At 33.2% G+C, this 26804-nt stretch overlaps 1 protein-coding gene across 2 annotated transcripts in view; it reads right to left on the bottom strand.

Annotated features, from left to right (window-relative positions):
* FUT9 (fucosyltransferase 9) overlaps nucleotides 1-26804 on the bottom strand; it is a 162721-nt gene that overhangs the window by 7825 nt on the left and 128092 nt on the right. The window contains exon 3 of one of the 2 annotated variants that reach the window (XM_049771337.1): nucleotides 2629-2726. The exons of the other annotated variant lie outside the window; for it this stretch is intronic. The gene's annotated coding sequence lies outside the window, so the exon portion shown is untranslated. The remainder of the gene's footprint in view (nucleotides 1-2628; nucleotides 2727-26804) is intronic. 2 annotated transcript variants of the gene reach the window in all.

The following is a 26804-nucleotide window of genomic DNA, read 5'->3' as shown; positions in this document are numbered from 1 at the left end:
TTGCCTTGCAAGCAATTGATCTGAGTTTGATCCTTTATATCTCATAGGCTTCCTAGAACCTTCCTGGAGTAATTTCTGAGTTCAGAACCAGGAGTAACCCCTGAGTGATGACAAATATGACCCCAAAATCACAATTAAAAATAAGATTGAGGGAAATAAATTAATTAACATATAAGAAACAGTATATAACAATTTGTGACGTTCTTGACAGCCAAGAAATTAGCCTGGTCGGGGAGTACAGTAACAACATTAAGAATGTCAAAGGTCAGATCTAAGCAGGTGAACCTTCAAACCAGCAAAGATCAGATTTTTTGCCAGGAAACATCTGATTGAGATTTGGTCATAGAATGTACATCAACCTTCTCCAGTGCATATTTCTTGCCACCAATGCCCCAGTTTTCCTCCCACCCTCTCCCATCCTCTCATTGCCTGTCTCAGAAGATATTTTACTTCTCTCTCGCTCCTATTTTTTTCCTTTATAACAATTGGTTTGAACTATTGTTAAAGAAGGTATATGTATCATGCATATCACTTTATTTCCATTCAACACCAGTTCTTGTCCAGAGTTATCAGTTCCAACTACCATTCTCATAGTGGTCCCTTCTCTGTCCTTCTCTACACTGCTCCGTTATTTATGGCAAGCTTCCTACTATTGACTGGTTCTTTTGGCTCTCAGATATATTGTTTCTGAATATTATTACCATGCTATATTTTATATACCACAAATAAGGTATTATTCAGTCTATCCCTCTCTCTCATTTTACCCTCTGACTCATTTTACTCAGCATAATAATCTCTATATCCAGATTAAATTTTTAAAGGAATTGTAAGCAATTATCTTAACCCTGTCTTAAAAAGAAATAGTTCTTCTCTAGTGACTTTATATTCTAAATCCCTGGGATCCCATTAGACTACTATAAAATCATGGTCTTAATTACCTTTTACTTAATGGTAGCTTGATTTTAGTTTTATGAGCAAGAACTTTTCTTCAAGGTAACCCAAAGTCATTTCATAAAATACTCTGTAATTGTAGACCAATCTTGTATGGCAATAATAGTTAATTCTTATGTAATATTTGTCTATTACTAGCCTTAGAATCCACTTGATAACCTGTTATTCCTGGTTCTATAAAAGCCAGGGTTTCAAGATTTGCATTGAAGTTGAAAAGTGGCTGCCTCACATAGGCACTTTCTCACTGACTTAGGCAACTATTTCTCCTGCATTTGCAAACAATAGAGGACTAAGCTTCATTTACATGACATAGGAACTAATCTATAGAAAAATAATCTGTTTTATCTTCCTTCACATTTTCCTCTATCTTTCCTCAATATAAAATACATATACTTTAAGTTATAAAAAAATCATCATCATTAATATAATTTTAACAAATACTAAGAGTAAGGTACAGAAATAAAAAAGCAATATGGGGAGGCTGAAGAGATAGCATAGCGGTAGGGCATTTGCCTTGCTTGCAGAAGTTCTGGGTTTGAATTCTAGCATCCCATATGGTCCCCCACCCCCCACCCCCTGAGCCTGCTAGGAGCGATTTCTGAGCATAGAGCCAGGAGGAACCCCTGAGCGCTGTCAGGGGTGACCCAAAAACTAAAAAAAAAAAAAGAAAAGAAAAAAAAAGAAAAAAAGCAATATGGATCTTTAGAGATAAATATTATATTAGAGTACTGGTATGACACAGTTTTTGATTTAGGGTAAATTTTGTTACCTATCTTTCTGCTTTGTTGTTGCTGTTATTGTTTTTGGTTTTTGGTTTTGGCGTTCCAAAGATAGCACTTCTCAGGACTTCTGTCTCTGTACTTGGGGAATTACTACTGGTCAGCTATGTGCCCAGGGAAGAACCCTACCTACACTACTATTTCTTCAGATAGAATCAAAGCTCAAATAACTATATGCAATGCTGGTGCTCTATTGGTTGCACTATCTCTCCAGGTTATCATCTTTTGAACTCATGTATATCTAATTAGTACTTGCATTACTGAGATCACATAAAAACATCTCTATGAGAAACTTCAAGATTTTCAAGTTAAACTACACAAGCAGAACAAGTCAAATAAGAACTGAAATAGAGGTATGAGGCACAAAAAATTAACAACCTAAAAGCAAATATGATTAAAATGAACATTTCTTAAAAAATTGTATTTGGGGTAGCAAGAGGAGGGTGTGTGGTTAACACCTGGCAGTGCTTAGACTAGCTTAGCTCTTTACTAAGGATCACTCCTGGAACATTTATGGAACTATATAGGATAATGGGGATCAAACCCAAGTTAATTACATGCAAGCAAGTGTTCTACCTCTGTACTATTGCTCTAGTCTTTCCAAATAAACATATATTTAATATTACAATGCAATTTTTCTAGTCCTCAAAGTAAAAAAAAAAAAAAAACGACTTTTCTTCTACCAGGCAATATAAATGGCCTCACTGACTTTCTGTGTAGATTAAAATGAACTTCATAACGGTGAGCTGATCTCCTTATTCTAGTTTAATTTCTTTTGAATAATTTTTCAGATATTCAGAATATTCAGTGGTAATGGCTCATAATAAAGAAGTTTGTTTAGTGAATATCATAGAGAAAGTGGAGGTCATGAAAGAGAATAAAATAAGAATACATATACCTGTGTTTCCTTCTCTCCCATCAGAGTAGAAAAGAGCACAGATCCTTTCTTAATACTCTAGATTTAAGTGAACAAAGTGGTATTTCTCCTGATTGTTTCTGAAATAAAGCAAAACTGATTTAGCATTTTAATATTTATTGAAACACTTTATAAAAGTATTAATTTTGGTTTACCTAAAAAGTAGGTAATATTTAATATATATTACTCATTACAAGAGCTTGCATATATATGTAACAATTTTTCTTTGCGACTATTAATGAATTATACATATTTTTTATGTCTTAAAATTTTTGCAACACTTATATAAATAATTGGCATCTTTGACACATTTCAATTTATGTGAATTAAGTCACTAATGGTCATTGTATAATATGAAAACATAATTTGAAAGTTAAGGAAGTTCTTTTCTCACCTAATTTTATTTAGGTTTCTTATTATTTTATTAGGTTTCTTCCTTTGTTAAGTTGTTTTAACTAATTTTTATTTTTATTTATTTTTCATTTATTTTTTTGGTTTTTGGGCCACACCTGGTGACACTCAGGGCTTATTCCTGGCTATGCACTCAGAAATTGTTTCTGGTTTGGGGGACCAGATGGGATACCAAGGTTTGTCCTGTGTCAGCCACATACAAGGCAAATACCCTACTGCTGCTCTATAGTTTCGGCCTCTTAATTAAATATTTTAACTTCTCTAAGAGTAATCTATGCTTATTTCTTATTAGGTCTTTGGTATATTATATAAGTATCAAATTTCCTCAAAATAATATGTTGTTTTAGGACACACCAATACAGGAATTACTTCAGTTCTTATTCAGAAATTACTCTGAACAATGCTTGTTCTATATGGAACTATATGAATGCTGAGAAATGAACCCAGGTTGGTCACATATAAGGCAAATGCCCTACCTATGGTACTAGTTCTCTGAGTATTTTCCTTAAAATTTTCTGTGTAAATTAGTGCTTACATTTACTAGATATTTTATGCAAACACTCAGAAGTGACTATTCAATCTGTGATGTGGACACTTTTAAATTATTTTTTCTATAATAAGGCTAGGTTATATATATAAAGAGTTTGATGAAATAATAATAGATGATGTATAATTATGAGTACAAAATAAACTTTATAAATTATTACTAATGATACCAAGTAGAACCACCAAGAAATTTTATGTCATAATGAGTGTATTTAGTATAATTCCCTGAGAGTGTCAAAAAAGTTGACCGATACTCTTTTTAGTTATTTGATAATATTTTCAAATTCTTAGATATAGTTCATATTTTTCAAAATGAGTTAATTTTACTATTTTAATTATCCACCATTATACCCAGAATATACTGTCTACTATTTACCACATAGTTAAAAAAATTAAGACAGCAACAAGAACAATAAATAACCTTTGATTTCTTTCTTTTTTTTTTGGGGGGGGGTCACACCCGGCATTGCTCAGGGGTTACTCCTGGCTGTCTGCTCAGAAATAGCTCCTGGCAGGCACGGGGGACCATACGGGACACCGGGATTCGAACCAACCACCTTTGGTCCTGGATCGGCCGTTTGCAAGGCAAACGCCACTGTGCTATCTCTCCGGGCCCAACCTTTGATTTCTTATATGAACATATCTGGATCTAAGTTTTAAAAAATGTTTTTAAAAGAATTGATACAGTAATACATCCTATTACAGACTGAATGTTTATCTTTTCCCAAATTTATATGAAGCCTCAATCTCCCAGGGTGGCTGTATTCAGAGATAGATAGACTCTTTACAAGAAAAAATTACATTAATGAGAATATTAGAATCAATAATGACAGTGATGATAATGATAATGTTTGTGTCCTAACTGCCCCTACAAAGTCACTAAGAGAAGATCATGACAGTATGGAACTTGAGGTTGATCTTATTCAAGCCTGGGAAAGCTGTTAAAAGCTACAAACTTTCCAAACATAAAACTTTCAGTCTCTGCTACTATGAAAAATGGATTTATATTGTTTACAAAACTCAGTTTGTAGTGTTCTTAATGTCAGACTTACCAGACTAATACAACTCCTTAATGATATATTTTATATATTCTCACCTGTATTGCAATTACTTGTCATAGTACTTCCTTCTTTTGTGTACCTTAAAATATTTCTTACTTTTATTAAATTTTTTTATTATTTCATTTCTTGTACACACACACATGTCAATGTAGTTGATTAGCTTAAATTACAAGGACATTTTTCTTTCTCTGAGCTTAAAAAGCTGGGGGGAAAAACTCTGAATTGCATTGCATTGCTGCAATTTGTCTTATTTGGTGTCTCAACTTCCAGTAAGTCTTGCCCTAGAAGCATCTAGTTTTCTTTAAAAGTAATAGTTTAAGGCAGGAGTGATAGCACAGCATAGGGTTTTTGTCTTGCAAGTGGCTGACCCAGGACCAGCCTTGTTTGGAATCCAGGCATCCCCGTGCCTGACAGGAGTGACTTCTGAGCCCAGAGCCAGGAGTAACCCCTGAGCGCCACCGGGCATGGCACAAAAACAAACAAACAAACAAACAAACAAAAAGTACTAGTTTAAAATAATTTAAAAGTAATAGTTTGGAGATAGATCAGTAGTATAGCAGGTATGGTGCTTGTATACAGCTGACCTGGGTTTGATCCATGGCATCCCAAACACTGCCAGGAGAGTTACATGAATGCAAAGCAAGGAGTAAGCCCTGAATAATGCTAGGTATGAATCAAAAACCAAAAATATAAATTAAATGAAAAATTAGTAATCTGGGGACAGAAAGATTGCATGGAGATAAAGTGTTTGCCTAGCATGCAGAAGGACGGTGGTTCGAATCCCAGCATCCCATATGGTCTCCTGAGCCTGCCAGGAGCAATTTCTGAGTGTAGAGCCAGAGTAACGCCTGAGCACTGCCGGGTGTGACCCAAAAACCAAATAAATAAATAAATTAGAAATCTACTGAATTTACCATCAAGGGGTGTGTGGGTAGTGGTAGACGTGAAAGGATCTTTGGACACAGAGGAGAAAAGAGAATAGTCTATTGATATGGGCTGTGTTGAAATGCTATAAGCATATCAATATCATTTTAAATTACTTTCTTTGAATACATTCTTTATAAAGCATTAGTCTAAATATAGACTCAAAAGTAACTGATTTTTAAAGATGTTTGCATATGACTCAAGCTAATTACTTTTATGCTATTTGAATAAGTACTAGATTGTATATTAAAATATGAAAAGAAAGATCAGCCTGTTTTTTCAGTAAGATTGGGGCAAGAATTCAATGATCCTTTTCTAAGTACATTGATTTGAATACAGCATGCCTGGCTTATTTTCCTGCATTTATTCCTAGATCTTTGTGAAACTTTTAGGACACATATTTGTGTTTTAGTTATTCATCTAAAAAATAAAAAGACAATACACACACTACCTGCCAGGTTTCTGTACGGAAACTGAATTGATACTTATACTTTATTGGAATAGTCCTTGACATGTAACTGACATTCAGTAAAGATTAACTGTATGTAATATCTGGTATACATACAAACATAAAATATATAAATTTTTACTTGAAATATTAAATTGACACTTAGATAAGTAGCAATAATAATATTGCATTTTCTTTAAGAGACAGTTTAGCAGGAAATTTTACTGGGTAATATATTCAACTAACTGCTGGTGATTGGCCACTTTTCATAAAAAAGAAAGTTGGCTTTTATTTTTTTCCAGTGTGAACGTGTCATTACTTGTCATTGACCACAATGCAAAATATAATTCACTCTATTTTAATTTGATTTTGTACCATAATTTAGAGTAATTACTGAACAATTATTTTGTCATAAGCTGTATGCTCAATAGACAAATCTGTCTCCATGAGATTAAAAAACCAATTTCCTCTGATGTGCTTTGCTTCTTTTTGACCTTCAATATCCAAAAACATATTTTTTAGGTGTTCTCTCTGGGAGTTAGTACATTTAACTCATTTTAATTATATGAATTATTATTTTCTGGTGTCTGAAATGCCATGTTAGGTTAAAAAAAGTCTCTCATGCAAAACTTTGCATATAAAAATACTCATTAAAGGACTAGAGGAGTAAACTAGAGGGTAGGCACTTGCCTTGTAGGCAGCTGACTTGGGCTCAATCTCCAGTATCCCATATGCCCCTCTGAGTCTTGGCAGGAGTGATCCCAGAGAGCAGACCCAGAAATACTGCCTGAGCACTCTTTAAGTAGATTTGAGTGCCTATGATTTTGAGATATGGTTTTATAGATGGGCATTATGGTGGCTATGTATGGTTATGGTGGTTATACTTTATAGAACCCTTCCATTTGTCAAGAAACAATCTTTTTAACATAGCTTAAGCTATGTTTATCTAAATACTATTTTGGTTTTCTATAGTTTTCTCTTAGACATGGCAAATGCATTATAAATTCTTAGTTGTTTTGCCTTTGTGCTTCACTTATCTGATGCTAAGTGCCATGGAGGCATAAGCAAAATTCAATTGACAGTTAATTCTATCTAGCATAGTTTCTTATACATATGAGGTGTATGTATCTATAATATAAGTTGTTAAATAAATAATTCAATTTCAATCAAATATTCTAATCTTTTCTCTCTTTTTTTTTTCTTGGAGTGAAGTGTATACAATGTATACCACCTTCACTTGTGAACATTTCTCACCACCAGTGTCATGATTTCTCTCAAATCTCCCTCCCCACCCCGCCTGCCTCTGTAGTAGGCATTTCACTCCTTTCTATCTCTCTCATACTCATTTTCCCCTTTAGGCACTATGGATTTCACTATTATTAATAAAGGGGTACTGTGAATATCTCCCATTCAACACCCAGTTATAATCGAGTGATCATTTACATCTTTCATAGTCATAGTGGTCTCTTTCAGTGGTCCTCAAACTTTTTAAACAGGGGGGCCAGTTCACTGTTCCTCAGACCATAGGAGGGCCAGGCTATATTAAAAACAAAAAACCATGAACAAATTCCTATGCACACTGAATATATCTGGTTTGAAGTGAAGAAACAAAATGAGAACAAATATAATATGTGGCCAGTGGGCTGCAGTTTGAGGACCACTCTTTGTGGCAATCTTCCTACCATTTACTGGTTCTCCTTACCCTCATCTCTATTGTCTCTGGATATTCTTACCTTAATATCTTTTATTTTTCTTATATCTCATAAATGAGTGAGATTATTCTATGTCTCTTCCTCTGACTTATTTCACTCGGCATAATAGCCTCCATATCCATCTGTGTATAAGCATATTTCATAACTTCATTTTTCCTAACAGAAGCATAATATTCCTTTGAATAGATGTACAACAATTTTTTAACCACTCATCTGTTGTCTGGTCCTTAGATTGTTTCCAGATTCTGACTATTGCTGATAGTGCTGCAAAGAATATAGGGGTGCAAAGAGCTTTTCTCTATTGTGTTTTTCTGTTCCTAGCATATAACCTTGGGAATTGCTGGATCACATGGGAGTTCAATTTCTAGTTTTTTGAGCAATATCCATAATGTTTTGCAAAAAGGTTGAATCAGTCAGCATTTGCACCAGCAATGAATGAGTCCTTTTCTTCCTGAATTAATGTTTTTGTTTTTGTTTCTTTTCGGACCAAACTCAGTGGTATGCAGTGATTTCTCCACTAGTTAAATGCTCCGAAGATAATATTTGTGCTGAAATCCAACTCATGATTCGGGCAGGCAAAATATGGGTTTCAGAACTTTAGGCTATTTCCCTCATATAGCTGATATATTCAAAACAAGATCTTTGAATAAAAGGAATACAGTATTGTTTTCGTTGCAAGATCTAATCATTGCTAACAATAGCTATTGGTATAAAACATAACAAAAACCAAAGTAGAAGTAGAGGGGCCAGAGAGCTAGCATGGAGGTAGGGTGTTTGCCTTACATGAAGAAGGATGATGGTTCGAATCCCGGCATCCCATATGGTCCCCCGAACCTGCCAGGAGGGATTTCTGAGCTGAGAGCCAGGTGTATCCTCTGAGCGCTGCCGGGTATGACCCCAAAAAAACCCAAAACAAACAAAAAACAAAAAAAAACCAACCCCCCAAACCAAGTTATTATGGAGATAGAAACATATTAATTTTCACTGTTTTAATTATATTAAATAATTATTTCACTAATAAGGCTAGAGTACACATAGATATTATGGCTCATATCCATTAAATTTATATTTTGGTGCAAGTGTAAATCAAAATGAAAACTTTAGAATCACAAATAAATTTTTCTAGAAGTGATGGTATTGCTCAACTTCTAGTCTTAGATTTTCCTTAATTAATATTGTCAGATGGGTGACAATGAAAATGTTTTCATGTCTTACATCTACTAAAGAATGAACACATTGTGAGCATTTGTGTTTCTGGCAACAAAAAGTAATTAAGGAATAGTTTATAAACGGGAGATATCTTTGTGATTATCTTATTTTATAAGTTGTTAGAGCTATTAAATATATCAGTTAAGTTCCTAATATATGTTTAGTGATATAATAGGAAATTTAAATAATTTATTTTGACTTCTGGTTAAATACTGTTAATATAATACAATTTATTTTTATAAAGTAGAAAAATATAGTAGTGACATTTAGAATTAAAAATGATAAATGATCCAACACAATTCAACTGGCAAATTAGTACTAAAATAAACAAAAAAACAATGATTTATCAAAAGAGAGGTCTTGCCTATAGATTAAATCAAACTAGTAACGTTTTTGGCCACCACAGTATATAATTTTCCATTTTCTCCTCTTTTTTCATGGCATTGCAGTGGCATCACAGCCCTTATACATAGGAATCAAGAGCAATAGAAACCAGGCAGATATACAGTTTAGGAGCAAGCAAAATTTCATTCTAAGTCTGACACTCTCTTGCTTTCTTTTTTTGGGGGGTGTTTTTTTTATGTCTGAAATCCAACTATAAACATATTTGTAATTATGGTGCTTAAATAAAGATATTATTTAAAAAATGGGAATCTTTCACCTCAGTGCTGAAAGCAAACAAAGGCTGTCTTTCAAGAATGAACACATGTCTGCTCTGGAGAAGGAAAGGTCTGCTGTAAATATTCTTGGCAGTATCATTTCAATCAAAGGGAAATAACTCAAAAAAAAAAAAGAACATGTTATTAGATATCCATTAAGTGGAAGTTGCTATATTAAAGACTTTACCATATATTGTCTATAAGATGGTAATAATTTTTTTTTGGTTTTGGGGGTCACACTCTGCAGTGTTCAACAGTTACTCCTGGCTCTATGCTCAGAAATTGCTCCTGGTTGGCTTGGGGGACCATATAGGATGCCAGAATTTGAACCACCATCTTTCTGCATGCAAAGCAAATGCCTTACCTCCCTGCAACCTCTCGGCCCAAGATGGTGATAATTTTAACTTTTCATGTACCACATTGTTTTGAGTATTAAATGAGACAACAAATCAAAATGCTTTTGAATCTGCCTAGCATGCTGTTCCAATTCAAAATTTACCAGTGTAAATATTAAGAATTTTGGGGCCAGAGAAATAGCAAAGCTAGATTCCTGGCATCCCATATGGTGCCCCCAGCCTGAGTAGAGCGATTTCTGAGTGTAGAGCAAGAGTAACCCCTAAGATCCTCTGGGTGTGACCCAAGAAACAAACAAAAAATGAATTTATTCATTTAGACATGTGGTCATTTCTTCAATTTGGTAGTTTTGGGAGAGGAATTGAACTCTTTACATAGAGTTTTTGTTTTGCTTTTATTTTTTTGTTTTTCAGAAAATGTTAAATAAGAACTCCTAGTTAAATCAGAGACTTAGGTGAATGTCCTACTCTCAAATATCAGCTGGACAATGATCAGCTGTCTCTGTGACTTAGGTTTGTCATCTATAAACCATAAAAATATAAATATAAACCTATATAGAAGAGTGGTTGTAATAAACTATAAAGTAGTACCACAGAGTAATACTTTTCAAAAATATCTTCAGGCTGCTCCCAGCAATACACAGACAGTATTACCTATGGTGTGCCAGAGGTCAAATTTTGGACTTTGCTCATTTAAGAAATAAGGTTAGACCATCTTAGCTTACCCACACCAATTAAGCAAACAGACTTATGGCAACAACTTTATATTTCACTTTATGTTACTCATATCTAAATTTCCCTAGGTTTTCCATGACTTCTTTGTATAAGAAAGCTTCAATACTACCTAAATTTGGTGACAAATTTTATATCAGCTACATTCAATGAGGCCACATTTTTAGATAGTGGTGTATTGGAGAACTACTTTGTGTAAACAGACTGTTGTGTTGATATGGGAAATAGTATAGAAACAAAATTCCTTGCTTTTACTCAATAAAGAAAACAGAATATGTTTTCTGGGAATGTCATGAGGCCATGGCCTCAAAGAGGCATTTCTTCTATTTGGTGAGTTTCAAGATTTACTTTCTGAACTGTAGCATCAAGGAAGTGGAGGTTAACGAAGCATTCTTTCAAATTAAATTAATCTCTGAAAGAATCTTGGTTCCTTCTTTATACATTTTTTTGGGGGTGGGTCAATCTTCAAAAAGAATTCTTACTGTTTAGCTAATACCTAGTCATAAAGCATTCATTATTTTACTTTATTTTTATAATAAAGTTATTATAGTTACTATATATGAGATAGTTACAGAGTTATTTATGACTCAGTTTCTATCATACATGTCTACATGCAAATTTCCCACCACCAATGCTCCCAGTTTTACCCCTCCTTTGCACCTGTCCTCTCCACTGTCTGCCATTGTGGAATTCTGACCCTTTATTTTTATATTGAATGTTCTCTCTCTCTTATCTTTTTTTTAGACACTGCGATTTGCAATATTGTTACTGAAGGGGTATCATGCATATCACTTTATCTCTGTTCAGCACCAGAGTATTGTCCAGAAAGATAATTTTCAACTATGATTGTCATAGTGGTTCCTTCGCTGCCCTAACTGCAATGTATTTGTGGTGAGCTTCCTACCATGGAATGGTCCTCTTGGCCTTCATCTCTATTATCTCTGAATATTATTACCATACTAGCCTCTTTTTAAATATTGCACACATGACTTATCATTCTATGTCTAGGCCTCTTCCTTTGATTCATTTTGCTCAGCTTAATAATCTCATATAAATCACTGTATAAGCAAATTTCATGAATTTATTTTTTTTTTCCCTAACAGCTGCCTGCCTCGTATACCATTGTGAAGTTGTACCATGGTTTATTTATCCACTCATCTGTTAGATTGCTTCCAGATTCTGGCTATTGCAAATAGTTGCAATAAATATACAGAGCTATCTGAGTAGTGTTTTTGGGCCTTTAGAGTATATTCCTTTGAGTGGTATTGCTGGATCATTAGGAAGTTCAATTTCTAGTTTTTTGAGGTATATCCACTTTGTTTTCCAAAAAAGACTAGATCAGTCGACATTTGCACCAGTAATAAATGAGAGAGTCCTTTTCTTCCTGCATCACTGCCAACATTAATTGCTCTTGTGGTGTGTGCCAGACTCTCTGATTTGAGATGATATCTCATTGATTTGCATTTTGATTTTGATCTGCATTCTGATTTGCATCTCCCTGATTAGTGGTGTGGAGACACTTTTTCTCCCCAAGTTCTTATTGCTCATGCTTTGTTTGGGAAACTTTCTAAATAATTTTCTGTGCTTTTAGAAGTGATGCATAAAAAAGTCCTTAGGTTTGTTTTCTATATTTCACAGATCACTTTCTGTAACTTCTATTTATCTTTCCTCATTTATTTCTATGTTCTTCAACATTTCTAACCAAGCCATGCTTTCTGGTGTTACTTTATCCTTGGTTAAAATTGAAAGCATAAGGAAAAATAAGTAAAATAAAATTATAATAGGTGTACCTTTTAATTGTGGTAGTGGTCAGCCTCTTATTTTTATGACTTAATTCTATTGCTTTACACAAAATGAAACAGTGATAGATACTATCATACATATCCTCTGCCTGAAATTACATTCTAAATTTAACTAGTAAGAGATATCTCTTTCATTACAACCACTTTTCTAGTGAATCATCTTTTTTAGGGTATAAATTAAATTTTAATTTAATTTTCTCTTTAAGCATATGCAAAACAACTAGTCAATCTTCTCATAGTATATGGTATTTTTGTCATTAACAATCCTCAGCTAAACTTTTTTTAGACTAAATCCAAGTTTCTTTAAAATCTCTTCAAAGGGACTGGAGCGATGGTGCAGTGGTAGGGCATTTGCCTTGTATGTGGCTGTCCTAGGACTGACCATGGTTCAATCCCTCAGCACTCCATATGGTTCTTTAAGCCAGGAGTAATTTCTGAGCGCATAGCCAGGAGTATTCCCTGAGTGTCACCGGGTGTGGCCAAAAGCCAAAATAAATAAATAAAATAAAATAAAATAAAATAAAATTTCTTCAAAATTATGTGTTACTTTATAAATACAAAGGTGTGATTGTTAGAACATTAAATATTAAGTTGTTTCAGGGAATGGTAAGTTTCACTTATACAATCAATTTTCTTTAACACTGATATTAATGTGTTTTTTTCAAATCTTAGTCAAAGATATGGAATAGTTAAGTGAGAAATTTTAAAAACATATCAATAGGTTTACTATTTCATAGGATTCGACATTTCCCATATTAATCAGTGGAGGAAGTTGTTTATTTTAGAAGTCCTAATGGAAAAAAAAAAGTCCTAATGAATAATTCTTCCCTTTCTCATTTTAGTAATAGGTAAAATTTTTTCTATGCAAATTGTTTAATATTAATTATAGCAATCTGCAGTCACATTTATAAGAATTTTTAAGGACAAAATAAATTATAGTGGGCAGTACACTATATTTGCTTTGCACATGTTATACATACGGTCAACCTCTGTTTGATATCTGATATCCCACATGGTCCAGGAGTGACAGTAAGAAATTAGGTATAAGCCCTGAGAACAACCAGGTGTGGCCCCCACATTAAAAAAATCAATCAATAAAAATAAAAACCAAGAGTTCTTAAAATGCTATGAGAATACTAAACCTCAGAGAAAATATTATCAAAAATAGAACATCTGTGAGATGCTCTAAGTGTTCATAATGTATGTTAAATTACCATATTATAATTATAAAATGAGAGATATTTTATCTCACCAATTCATCTATTTTCAGTACAGAACCAAGAATATTTTACTTGATAAAACAATCTTTTTGTTGTTGTTGTTTTGTTTTGGGGCCAAACCTGATGACGCTCAGGTTTACTCCTGGTTATGCACTCAGAAATCCCTCCTGGCTCGAGGGGACTGCATGGGACGCCAGAGGATGAAACTATAGTTTGTCCTGGGTCAGCTGTGTGCAAGGCAAATGCCCTACTGCTGAGCTATTGCTCCAACCCCTCATTATTTTTTTTTAAAGAACAAATCTTAGATAAGAGAAATTAATGGCAGTCTTTAAAAGAAGAATATCAAATTTATACTCTCATAAAGACAAATAAATTCATATGGTTCATTGATCATTCAATAAATTCATTCCTAATTTTATGCTGAGCAATATTTAAGTTATTGTTGAAATATAAGGTAAAAATCACATTCAACTTATTATTTTCATTTAGTTTATATTTTAGTTAAAGGATTATAGACAACACAATAAAGCTAAGAAAATGGGCCAGAGAGATAGCATAGTGGTAATGCATTTGCTTTGCATGCAACTAACCCTGGATGGACCCGGTTTGATTCCTGCCATCCCATATGGTCCCCTGAGCTTGCCAGGAGCAATTTCTGAGCACAGAGCCAGAGGTGACTCTAGAAGAGCCTCACTGGGTTTGGCTCAAAAACCAATAAATAAATAAATAAATAAATTAATAAATAAATAAATAAACTGCTTTAATAAAAAGAAAACAAAACAATATAAATGATGCTAGTTTGTAGAAAGTAGAATATATTACTAAAGTCATGGTGCTTACATAAATAAATTGCTACAGGAATATTTAAGGGATATTTAACATGAGGGAAACATTTTAAAAAAATAGAACAGGGGCCGGGCGGTGGCGCTGGAGGTAAGGTGCCTGCCTTGCCTGCGCTAGCCTAGGACGGACCGAGGTTCGATCCCCCGGCGTCCCATATGGTCCCCCAAGAAGCCAGGAGCAACTTCTGAGCGAATAGCCAGGAGTAACCCCTGAGCGTCACAGGGTGTGGCCCAAAAACCAAAAAAAAAAAAAAAAAAAAAAATAAATAAAAAAATAGAACGGCACATTTCAAACAAACACTACCTGGGCACCGATGTCTTTCTAGGAGGTCCTTGACCTTTAGATGTCTGTAGCCAGCCCTTATTTTTCATTCCTTATAGCTGATTTTCTGGGTTTTTCTCTCCTGTGTTTTGTATCTTGTTCAAATTGTTTGTATGAGCTTTACTCCACCTGTAGCTTCAGAGTAGCATTCACATTTACATGTTCAAACTAAATGTATGTATATGAGTAGTTTGAATTAGTTCATGAAAAAGGGCTTAGTAGATTGCTGTTAGATAATGTAGTGAATGCAAATAAACAACCCCAAATAATAACTCCTGTATTCTCTCTACTTGAATGTATTAAATTTTTGGAAATATTTCTGAATATAAAAATCAGCCTATGCTATGGGGGAAAAAGGAATAAGGCACTGAAACAAAATAGAAAAATGCCCTAGAGACTGCACAAAATGATCTGTCTTATGACCTGTTCATATATTTCTCAAAAAGAAGTATTTCTAGACCTTCCCGACCAGTAAAAACGCACACTTTCATTTTCTGCAAATCCTCTTCACTCCAATAGAGGATCTATTTGACTCCATCCCTTGACTGTGTTTTTTTCCATTAAAATATTTTAATATATTTCTCTGTTTCTGAGGAACTTTACACATAATTAAATATTCTGTAAATATTTGTTTCTGGCTTTCAAAGCTTCTTATGTCTTCAATTAGAAAGTTATTTCTTAAATAATAATAATACATTGTTCTTTATTTTGTTATACTAATAATTATTTAGGGAAAATATTATTTATAAATTAATACTCTTTTTGTTTGTGAAAGACCTTTCCCTGGACTTCTGACTTATTAGATTTTCTTACTCTATAAAAAGCTTTTTATATAAATAGAGAATGTATTTTGGAATAATAACTTCATAACCTTATGAAATAGTGAAAGTGACAAAGCATATATAACAAAATTAGCAGCTCATATTGATCAAATGAATCCTAAAACTTCAGTTTTTGGGATAAGATTTAGCCTACTTAGATGATAGTTAACAGAAATACTTTAATTTTCAATGATTGCCTAGTGTTTTTTAATAATAATTTTTATTGTGACCAAAAAGTGAGTGACAAATATTTCACAGTAATATTGAAGGTACATAGTGACAATGATTCAGGGCCATTCCCACCATCAGGATTGTCCTCCCTCTCTCCCCTTTCCCAGCATGTATTCCATATCTCCCTCCTTTGGCCCCTACTCCAGAGAGCTAGTGTAACTGTTCCCCTCTGTGTATAGCTTGTTGTATCAGGGTATTGATTCTGTTGTTGATTTTGGATTTGATATTTAATTCTGGTCATTTTTTAATTCTACTCAATGTTCATACAGCAGTTTAGTCCTGGTACCATTCATTTTTATTGTTCCCCCTCAATTCATGAGCAGAACAAGATAATTCAAGTTGTGTGATTCTGCTGAAAGAAGACAAAAATGAAAAATAAAAACAAAATCAAAAACAAAAACATATCAACAACAATAACAAAAAACTCCAACAGTTAAAAAAAAAGACAGTATCTGTCAAAAAAAAATCACCAAATAATAACCATAAGAATGGAAAAGAAAGAAAAGAAAAAAAAAAGAAGAAAAATGAGAAAAAGTTAAAAGAAAACAAACAAAAAAATACTGGTGTGGCAAGGTTTTTGTTTGTTTTTTTTTGTTTTTGTTTTTACTGTGCCCAGGCACAGTAAATATTGGGGAAGTAAAAAAAAGGAATTCCCATGGCTTAAGAGATTCAATGATTTGCCACCCTTGAAGCATACTGCCATGGGAATAGCTACTGGCTCTATACTCATTCATTTACAAACGCCAAGGTCTTTTTTGTGGTGCCAAAAAATTTCTGCTCAGATGTGGGTGATGACATCCTGCCTCTGTAACTGGAGCTCTTGTTATTTGTGTAGGTCATAGGGCAAAGGCTAAGACAGAACTTTTCTTTCTGGTTCTAAAATTTCTGTTCCATTACAGTTGTAAACAGTGTTTAGTAATAAATATTTTTAATTTTTCTGAAGTCTTAGGCCAAAGCCTAGGATAGAGTCTTCATTATGGTTCCATAAGTTCTGCTCAGTCTCCATTGTCAAAGTTAGACCTCTGTAAGTAGAGAACTTGATTTTTGTACAAGTCCTAGGCTAAAGCCTAGAATAGGTTTTTTCTTATTGGTCCCAGGATAAGTTCTGCCCAGTCATGGTTGTTAAAGTCAGTCTTCTGCAGTTAGCCCTCTTGCCTCCTGGACTGCTAGTGTAACAGATCTCCTTTGTATATTGCATACTGGGAACAGGGGTGGAGGGAGGACAACACTGATTGTGGGAATGGCCCTAATTCACTGTCACTATGTACCTTAAATATAATTCTAAAAGATTTGTAATTCACATTGGTCACAATAAATATTATTTTAAAAAAGAAAGAAGAAAAGGAAAAGTAAGATTAAGCTTCACATTGTCCCAAACAGAACACAGTTATTTGATTGCAGACAAATCAAAGTTATATGTTATTTAGAAAAGTAAAAGTTTTATAGTTCACCAAAATTTCTTTAAGATTTTACATGACTCAGAACACAATCCCTAAATCCCCTAGTTACATGGTTCTAAATATGTTGTCTGAAAGGAGAGCCTGGAAAAATTCTTTTCCTTCTAATACTAGAGAAGCAGCTTTATGTCATTATTGCATACTTTATGGGTTCTTATTAACTTACAACAGAGCCATAGAAAAACCATTATATTCAGACAAGAATACAATGATTCTAAGTGACAGTAATAATATTTTATGTTTTTATTCTTATTCAGCAGCACATCTGTGTGTATCTGAAAGAAAGATAATTTGTTATGGTTTAGCTGACTATTTCATGTGATACTATAATTTCTTTTAAAAAAGAGAACAATTAGATTTTATATAATATAGTTCATAATCACAACATTAATTTGGAATATTTTTATTTTATGTTTGATATAAATTCCTGTTGTCAACATTTAAATCTTATTTATGATCTACTTTAAATTCTTGTCAGTGGGAATATCTTAGATATCCACATTTATTAAAGAAAGCATATTATTCACATGGATTACAATAAACAATGTAAACTACTTTTAATTAATTCCTATGAATAACATGTCCATGAGATTTGGTGGAATCTCAATATTCCTGTTTATCATGTCAGTAAGAGAAAACTTAAAATGGCAAGTGATTTTGTGTGTCTTCAGATACTGCCTAAAGACATATTTCTTTCTATAACAAAGCTTTTATCCTATTTCTTTGAAATATCATATTTTAATTCCACCAAGCATTTCAAAGCACATTTGAATGCTGTATTTTTTCAGTATCTGATTCAGTTGGAACAGCAAACGAATCCTATCTGTTTTCCATTTTAGTTTTATTCCATTAAGTCAAAATCACTTGTTTTATATTTACCAGTGGAAATAAATATCCCTTTACAGGCTAATTAGTAAAATAATTCACTCAATTTTATGCCAAATGTATTAGGCTGGCAAAAAATAAAATAATCCATCTATTATATTTACTGTACAAAAAATGAATTACTTTTCACATCACAATAAAAACAATTTACTGAGATAATTCAAAAACAAAAATATTTTAAAATGAAAAGGAAAATAATTGTTAAACATTTAACATTAATAAAAATTTAAAACATGGAAATGGAAAAAAGTATATATGTTCTATTAATTTTAAATAGTTTGTCAATTTACAAAACAAAAGAGAAATAATTTGTTTAAATTTATAATGAGAGTTCACTTTTTGAAAAGTGACTTTTCTGAACAATTAAAGTCTAACTCTAATATTGTGTAAATCATTACTGATTAGTGAATCATTCACTCTACATTCACTTTACTAAAATCTGCGGGAAATTTAGGTGGCAATCAGCATCACCACTTGTTGGGTCACTATATTGGACACTGTAGGCATCTCTCAGTTCTTTACTTAGAACTCTCTTATTTTGTATTTTCTTGACATATCAGCTCTGACAGCTCATAGCTGAGTTCCTCTACGGCCAAGTGCTTCTCACAAGTATGCTTCTAAATCATTTGTTTTGTCAAGGTGGAAAAACAAAACTTAGGGTATTTAAGCCTGGTACTGATGGGTAAGTTTATCTCAGAACTCCTCATGATTATATGCCATCCTAGGGTGTTACATATATTCTCTTATTCTCTCTATCCATTCTTGCTTTCCTATTTCCAGGTAGATATTACTCCAAAAATTTCACAATACATAACATTCAAGAGTTTCCTTCTTAGTGGTGTTTGTTTCTGGAAATCTTGCAAAGAAATAGTATATATTTTAGGTGTCACATTTACTCTGGAGAGCAGTTACTTTATAAGTATATATTTTTCTTTGTCATATGAATAAAATATGCCTATTTAGTAAATTTTTAGGTTCAAGCATTTAACTTTACTGAATGCAGGAGAACATTTTTGTTTCTCAATAATCTATTTTATTTATAGTTAAGTAAGACAATGCTTTATAGAAATATGTGTTTTAGGGATATAGTTTCACATGTTTTTAAAATGTGTGTTAACACTAAAACCAATGCCAAAGTATAAATATTTCACCATCAAAATGCACTGAAACCTCATTGTAATGAGGAATGTGTTTTTGTGGTACAAGACAACTTGAGTGCAATCCCATTATTACTTAAAAAAAAATACTAATTTAGGGCCCAGAGAGATAGCACAGTGGCGTTTGCCTTGCAAGTAGCTGATCCAGGACCAAAGGTGGTTGGTTCTAATCCCGGTGTTTCATATGGTCCCCCATGCCTGCCAGGAGCTATTTCTGAGCAGACAGCCAGGAGTCACCCCTGAGCACCGCTGGGTGTGGCCCAAAAACGAAAAACCAAAACAAACAAACAAACAAACAAACTAATTTAATCCTTCCACTTCCAACTGCCTCAAGTAATAACTACTTACATGGAGATATTTCAGCCCTTCATGAAAGAAATATTGGTTCTTTCAGGAATGTCATTTACCTTGTTCTTCACAGTGTATGTGAAAGTATACAACCTTGGTATAAAAGCCAAAGTAAAAGTCTATTATTTTTAAGATAAAGGGCTCTATTGGACACATAGATCAGGTCATGGTATATATCTTAAAATGTTACAATGGATAGAAAATATAGCAATATTTTTTAAAATTCAAACTTCTGCCTAAATTTTTAAATATTGGTTCTTTACTTAATTTTATTTTCTAACAATTTCTCTTTCAATCTGTGTTTCTTTCACCCTTGTCTACTAATTGTTTATGAACATGTCAAATTCTTGTCCTTCTTGATGTCTTATATTTTTAAAAGATCTTGTCTTTGAGAGGGTTTGATTTTTATTTTTAGGTGCTATTTTAGAGAGAGGGCTATATTGATACAGGCTACAATGGTGTCCTCGTATACTTGTGGGAAGAAGGATACTATTTAATTATTTTACCTTTAATAATTTATGCAAATTATTGCCAGCTTATCAATTTTTTACTTTATTATGTCCTGTAAAAATGTGAATTTTGTTAATAAAGCATTTGTTTCTTATGTATCCCCAGTATTTGCGTTTTGTAATTCAATGACTTGTTTTTATTTATAACTAAATTCTTTAATTTAATTACTCTGAGATGCACAGTAACGAAGTTGTTCATGATTAAGTTTCAGTCATATAATGACAATGATTTTTAATCATTGATATTTTTAAAGAACAAACTACTATATGTGATATTCTTTTAAAAAACACCAATAGGGGCCGGAGTGGTGGAGCAAGCAGTAAGGTGTCTGCCTTGTGCATGTTAGCCTAGGACGAATCGCGGTTTGATCTTCTGGCATCCCATATGGTCCACCAAGCCAGGAGTGATTTCTGAGCGCATAGCCAGGTGTAATCTCTGATCGTCACTTGGTGTAACCCCTCAATCTCCCCAAAAAACTAATATATAAAATCATTTTTTGGATTTTTGCATTTGAAAATTGTTTAGATTGTTCTTTAAAATTTTAAATATTACAGGTCAAAATTTCTTATTTCAGCATCTCCATTTATTCAACAAAGAATACATGAATTCATCTTTAGAATTTAACAATCACTCTGATCAAAATAGTCTATCCAAAAAACCTCTAAAGCTACAGAAACATGTGGTCAGAAAAACTACATCATATCACACAGCTCTGTCACTTATGAATAGTAAGATTTTGCACATGTAACTTAGGCCCTTTTAAGTGTTGGCTCTTACATTAGTAAAATGTGAAAACAATAGCAGTCACCTCAAAGCATTTCTGTAAAATAAAATGAAGTGTCATGTGTAAAGAATGAAAAGTTAGTAGACTTCTACCCCTACTCAGACTATAGCAGCATCCACATCAGTAACATGCTTCCCTGCCATATCTATTCTAACATCTTGACTAACATTTTTCTTTTTAGTTTGTTTTTTAGCATAAAATCTATATTTAGTTCCTATAATTTAAATATATAATTTAGTTCCTTTTTGTAATAATCAATATCCACATTAGTAATATGCTTCCTGCCATATCTATTTCCACTAACATCTGACTAACATTTTTATTTTAAGTTTTTGCCTTTTATAACCAATAATAATCAACTCAATTATTTCTACTAGTCCCTGACAGTAATCCCTGATTGCATAAAGTCAGGAGTAATCTCTAAGCATAATACAGCCCTAAAAAATAATGCAAATAAAATATCAAAAATTTTATTTATATGATCAATATATTTTTACTGTCTCGATTATTTCCATCACAATACAAAAAAGTTTCTTACTTTAAAATGATATATTTGTCTATTATTCTGGTTACTGAAATCCTCATATTTTATAAATGGTGAGACATTAAGAATAATTTTTGCTTTTCATTTCCACAACATTTTTTAAGTTATGTCTTCCATACTCCTCATCATACAGTTTTGATGTACCCATCTGGTGCTGCTTCTGAACTTTTTCCTTGGTTTAAAAATATCTGATGAATGAACCAGGTAGGGACTCAAGAAAAGGCAACAGACCAAAAGCCTAGTTTTGAGGCAACACCAATGTGGCAACGAAGCAGAGTGGCTCCTGAATAAACACAGAGTAAAGAACTAAGAACAATCACCTAGCATTGGACAGTGACATGGCCTAAGATTACATCACCAACTTAAATTCCACTGAGGCTGCTCTGGCAGAGGGGAAGAAGGACCACGACTTAGGAAGAAAACACCTTGAAAGTACAAAAAAGATAATAAAAATGCAGCTCCCACCCCAAAAAACAAAAAATAAACACTGAGAGGATGAAAATTGTCATTCTACAGACTCAATCATTACTAATATCTATTAATATTATGAATTGTACATCATAATAGAAATGCTTTGGAGGTAAAATGAGCTCAAAGAAACAGTAAAATATACTGCCAATAAAACACGTAAGGATATAAAAACAGAGATGAGAAAATTACAAAAAGAAATATCAGAACTGAAAAACTTGGTTAAGTAAAATGAAAAATTCATTGGAATGCCTCATTAGTAGAATAAAGGCGGTTGAGGACTGAATCAGTGAGCTCAAAGATAACGTGCTGAACACCTCCAGATAACAGCAGAAGATAGAAAAAAAGCCCTCAAAATAATTGAACAGAAAATTGAAAAAAGCCTTCAAAATTAGTGAGCAGATGACAATAAAACTTTAGGATAAATTCAGCAGATATAACAAAAGAATCATCAGAGTCCCAGAGAACCAGAAAGAAAACCACTATATAGAAGCAATAGTCAAAGACATCATTGCTGAGAAGTTCCGAGAGTTGAAGAGTGCTTGCATTCATATTGATGCCCACCGAGTACTAGCTAAAAGAGACCCAAAGAAAAACTCCCCATGGCATATCTTCATCAAAATAAAGAAAACCATAGAGATAGAACACGGAAGCAGGAAATCATAAAAGAAAATTATATATAAAAGAACAATCTTGTCACAAACAATGTCCCAATCTTGAAGGCAACGGTGGGACATAGTAAAAAAACTCAAAGAAATTAAAGACTCACCAAGAATACCTGACCAAACCAGAATCTCATTCACATTTAAATGAACAATAAATAGCTTCATGGATAAAAACTAGCTTAGGAAATTTATAGACTCAAAACCAACTTTAAAAAAGAACTGAAGGTGGTACTTTAAGATAAAGAAAACTCCATATGAAACTAAACTCTACAAAAAGATGATCTTTTTTAATGTATAGGACTAAATGTGCCAATCAAAAAAGTACAAGTGATAAAATGGGTCAGAAAACAAATCCAACAGTCTGCTGCCTACAAGAAACACATTAGCATAGTAAGAATTAACACAAAATCAATTCCGAAGGTTGGAGAACAATCCTTCAAGCAAATAACTTCTTAAAATGTCTAAGGTGGATATATTCATATCAAATGACATAGACTTTAGTCTTAAAATAAGATTTAAAGAGAAGGGGGCTGGAGCAATGGCACAACTGCTAGGATGCTTGTCTTGCATGTGGCTGACCTGGTTTCTCTCCCAGGTATCCCATATGGTCCCCAAGCATGCCAGAAGTGATCATCTGAGTGCAGTCAGAAGTAATACCTGAGTATAAATAGTGTGGCCAAATAATAAAGAAACAAAAGATTATAAGAGAGAGGGTTATTTCTTAATAATAAAAGGATATGTACAGCAGGAAGAGATCACTCTCCTAAACATATATGCCCCCAGTGAGGGGCCAGAAAAATACTCAAATCTATAAATAATAGACTGGAAGAAAGAACAGAAGCAACTCAGTAATATTGGAGATATTTTACTGCTGTAATCTCTTGACAGACCAACCAGCCTAAAACTAAACAGAGCTATACTGGCTTTGCAGGAAACCAGTGTTTTATTTCTTTGAAGAAATGGAAGAGTAGAGGATTAATAGATATACACCGGCATATTTAATTCCCCCACAGACAAATCCACATTCTGCACAAAACATACCTCCATAAATTCAGATAATGAAAATGGTATTAATTAATGTCTCAGACACTAATGCACTTAGAATAGAACTGAATTAAAAACAGAAATGAAGAACTAATTCTTAACACCTGGTAAATAAACATCACACTACTAAACAACCAGTAGGTCAGAGAAGAAATCAAAAGATTCCTGAAAGGGCCTAAGTGATAACACAGTGAGTAGGACATTTACCTTGCATTTGGTTGAGCCAGCTTCAATTCCTGGCATCTCATTTGTTCCCCCTGAGCCTGAGTCTTCCAGGAGTGTTTACTGAGCACAGAGCCAGAAGTAATGCCTGAGCGCCACCGAGTGTGTCCCCCAAATAATAAATAAATAAATAAATAAATAAATAAATAAATAATTCCTGGAAACAAAGGAGAATGAAAAAACAAACTATAAGAATTTGTGGGACACAACAAAAGCAGTATTAAGAAGAAAGTTTTTAGCATAGCAAGGAAATTTAGGAAACAGAAACACTCCAATACTATAATTCTTTCTATTAAGCTAACATCATCACCCTGATACAAAAAGGTGAGAGCACCAAATAAAGAGAATTATAGGCATATGTCCTCAATGAACACAGATGTTAAGATCCTCAACAAAATAACAGCAAATAGGTTCAACAATTTATCATAAAGATCATATAGTATTAGCAAGTAGAATTCATACCAAAGGTGCAAAGATGGTTTAACAAAGGAAATTAATCAATATAATACTGTATACCAATAAAAGAACAAATATAAATCATCTGATCATAGTAATAGATGCAGAGAAAGCATTTTCCAAGATATAGCAACATTCATGATAAAAAACCCTCAACAAGATGTAAATTAAAGGAACTTTCCTCAATATAGCTAATGTCTTTATCCTAGCCCATGACAAACATATTCAATGAGGAAAAACTAAAATACATTTTTCTAATATCTGGCACAAGATACATCTTCTTACTTTCACCACTTTTAAATTTAGTACAATAAGTACTAATTGGCATAACAATTAGGCAAGAAAAATAAATTATAGTCATCCATATAGGAAAGAAACAAAGCTCTCACTATTTGTGAATGACATGATTCTATATTTAGAAAATAAAAAAGACTACGATGAAACTTCTAGAAATAGATTCATATAGTAAATTGACAAGCTACAAAATACACAAAATTCATGGCTTTTCTATATACAAGTCATGGAAGAAAAGAAAAATTTTTTTTAAAAAGTCCCATTCACAATTGTGCTTCAGAAAATAAAGTATCTTGGAATCAACTTAATTAAAGATGTAAAAGATGGGGCTGGAGCAGTGGCGCGGTAGGGCGTTTGCCTTGACCTAACTAGCCTAGGACAGATCATGGTTCCCCCAAGCCAGGAGCAATTTCTGAGCTCATAGCCAGGAGTAACCCCTGAGCATCACTGGGTATGGCCCAAAAAAGTAAAAAAAGAAAAGAAAGATGTGAAAGACATACATAATTTATAGAACACTACTTCAAGAAATAATAGAGAACACAAGGAAATGGAAACACAACCTCTGCTTATGAATTGGGGAAATTAATATATTTAAAATGGGAATATATACCTAAAAATGGCATAGTTTTAACACAATTCCTATCAGGATAACCATGGCATTTTTTAAATAAATAGATAAAAAATTTCTGAAATTTATAAGGAGAAATAAACCTTTATGAATAGCTAAAGGAATCCTTGAGAAAATGAAGATGGCATTAAATCAATTTCCCCAACTTAAAAATGGACTATAAATCAGCAGTTATAAAAACAGCATTTTATTAGGATAAGAACAGACACTCAAATCAATGAATACATTTGAATATTTTGAGACTGATCTTTAGGTATATGTTCAATTTATCTTTTATACAGGGGCAAGAAATACAAAGTGAAGCAAGGAGAGCCTCTTCAAATGCTGTTGGTAAAACTGATCTTAACTGAACTTAAGACTCTCTTTAATGTCATTCACAAAAGTCAAATAAAAAAGGAAAAGAGACTTTGATAGCAGGTCTGAAAACATAGGTACACAGAGAAAAAAGTTAAAAAACATTCCTTGACACTGAAGCTAAAGGCATCTTAAAAGATGAAAAAATACTGGCCATAGAAGTAGAAGCAAAAATTTACAAATGTGACTACAAGATACTTTTAAGCTTCTGCACCTCAAAATAAATGGTGACCATGAACTGGGAGAAACTATTAATCCAATGTCCCTCTGATAAGGGCTAAAATTGAATATATGTATGTTACTAGTAGAGCTTAACAAGAAAAAAAAATCTAAACCCAACCAAGTGGAAGCAAAGATAAACAAATGGGACTTTATGAAACTCAGAAGCTTCTGTACCTCAAAAGAAATAGTCACTAGGATACAAAGGCTACACATGGAATGGAAAAAGTATTCATCCAAAACACATGAGATAAGGGAAGATTATATAAGATATACAAGGAACTGATTGAACATAACAAGAAATAATTCTAACCCCATACAAAAACGGGAAGAATGAACATATATTTCCTCTAAGAAGAATACAGATGGTCAAAATTCAAATGAAAAAATTCTCTGCTTAATTAATCATTGGGTACATGTGAATCAAGAACTAAACTCCACCACAGAGATTGACACACATCAAGAAGAACAAGTACAGTCAGTTCTGTCACAGATGTGGACAGAATGGGTCTTTGATTCACAGCTGGTGGAAATGTAGTCTGGTCCAACTTTTTTGGCAAACAACATGCTGACAAAACTAGAAATTGAGCTCTACTGCTTCTGAGAATATACCTTGGGGATCCAAAAATCACAATGCAGAAAAGACACCTACTCTCCTCTTCTATTCAATGTAACATTAATCACAAGAGCTAATATCTGGAAATAACCCAGTGTCAAAGAACAAATCAGTAGATAAAGACACTAAAGTACAATGACACAATGCATTCTTATCCAGCTGTTAAAAATATTTAAGTCATGAAATTTTCTTATATCTGAATGGCTATGAAATG

This window comes from Suncus etruscus, chromosome 4 (genome assembly GCF_024139225.1).
Source record: "Suncus etruscus isolate mSunEtr1 chromosome 4, mSunEtr1.pri.cur, whole genome shotgun sequence".
NCBI lineage: Eukaryota > Metazoa > Chordata > Mammalia > Eulipotyphla > Soricidae > Suncus > Suncus etruscus.
The sequence above is the reverse complement of the archived record's forward strand: the minus strand, read 5'-3'. Positions and strand labels throughout refer to the sequence as shown.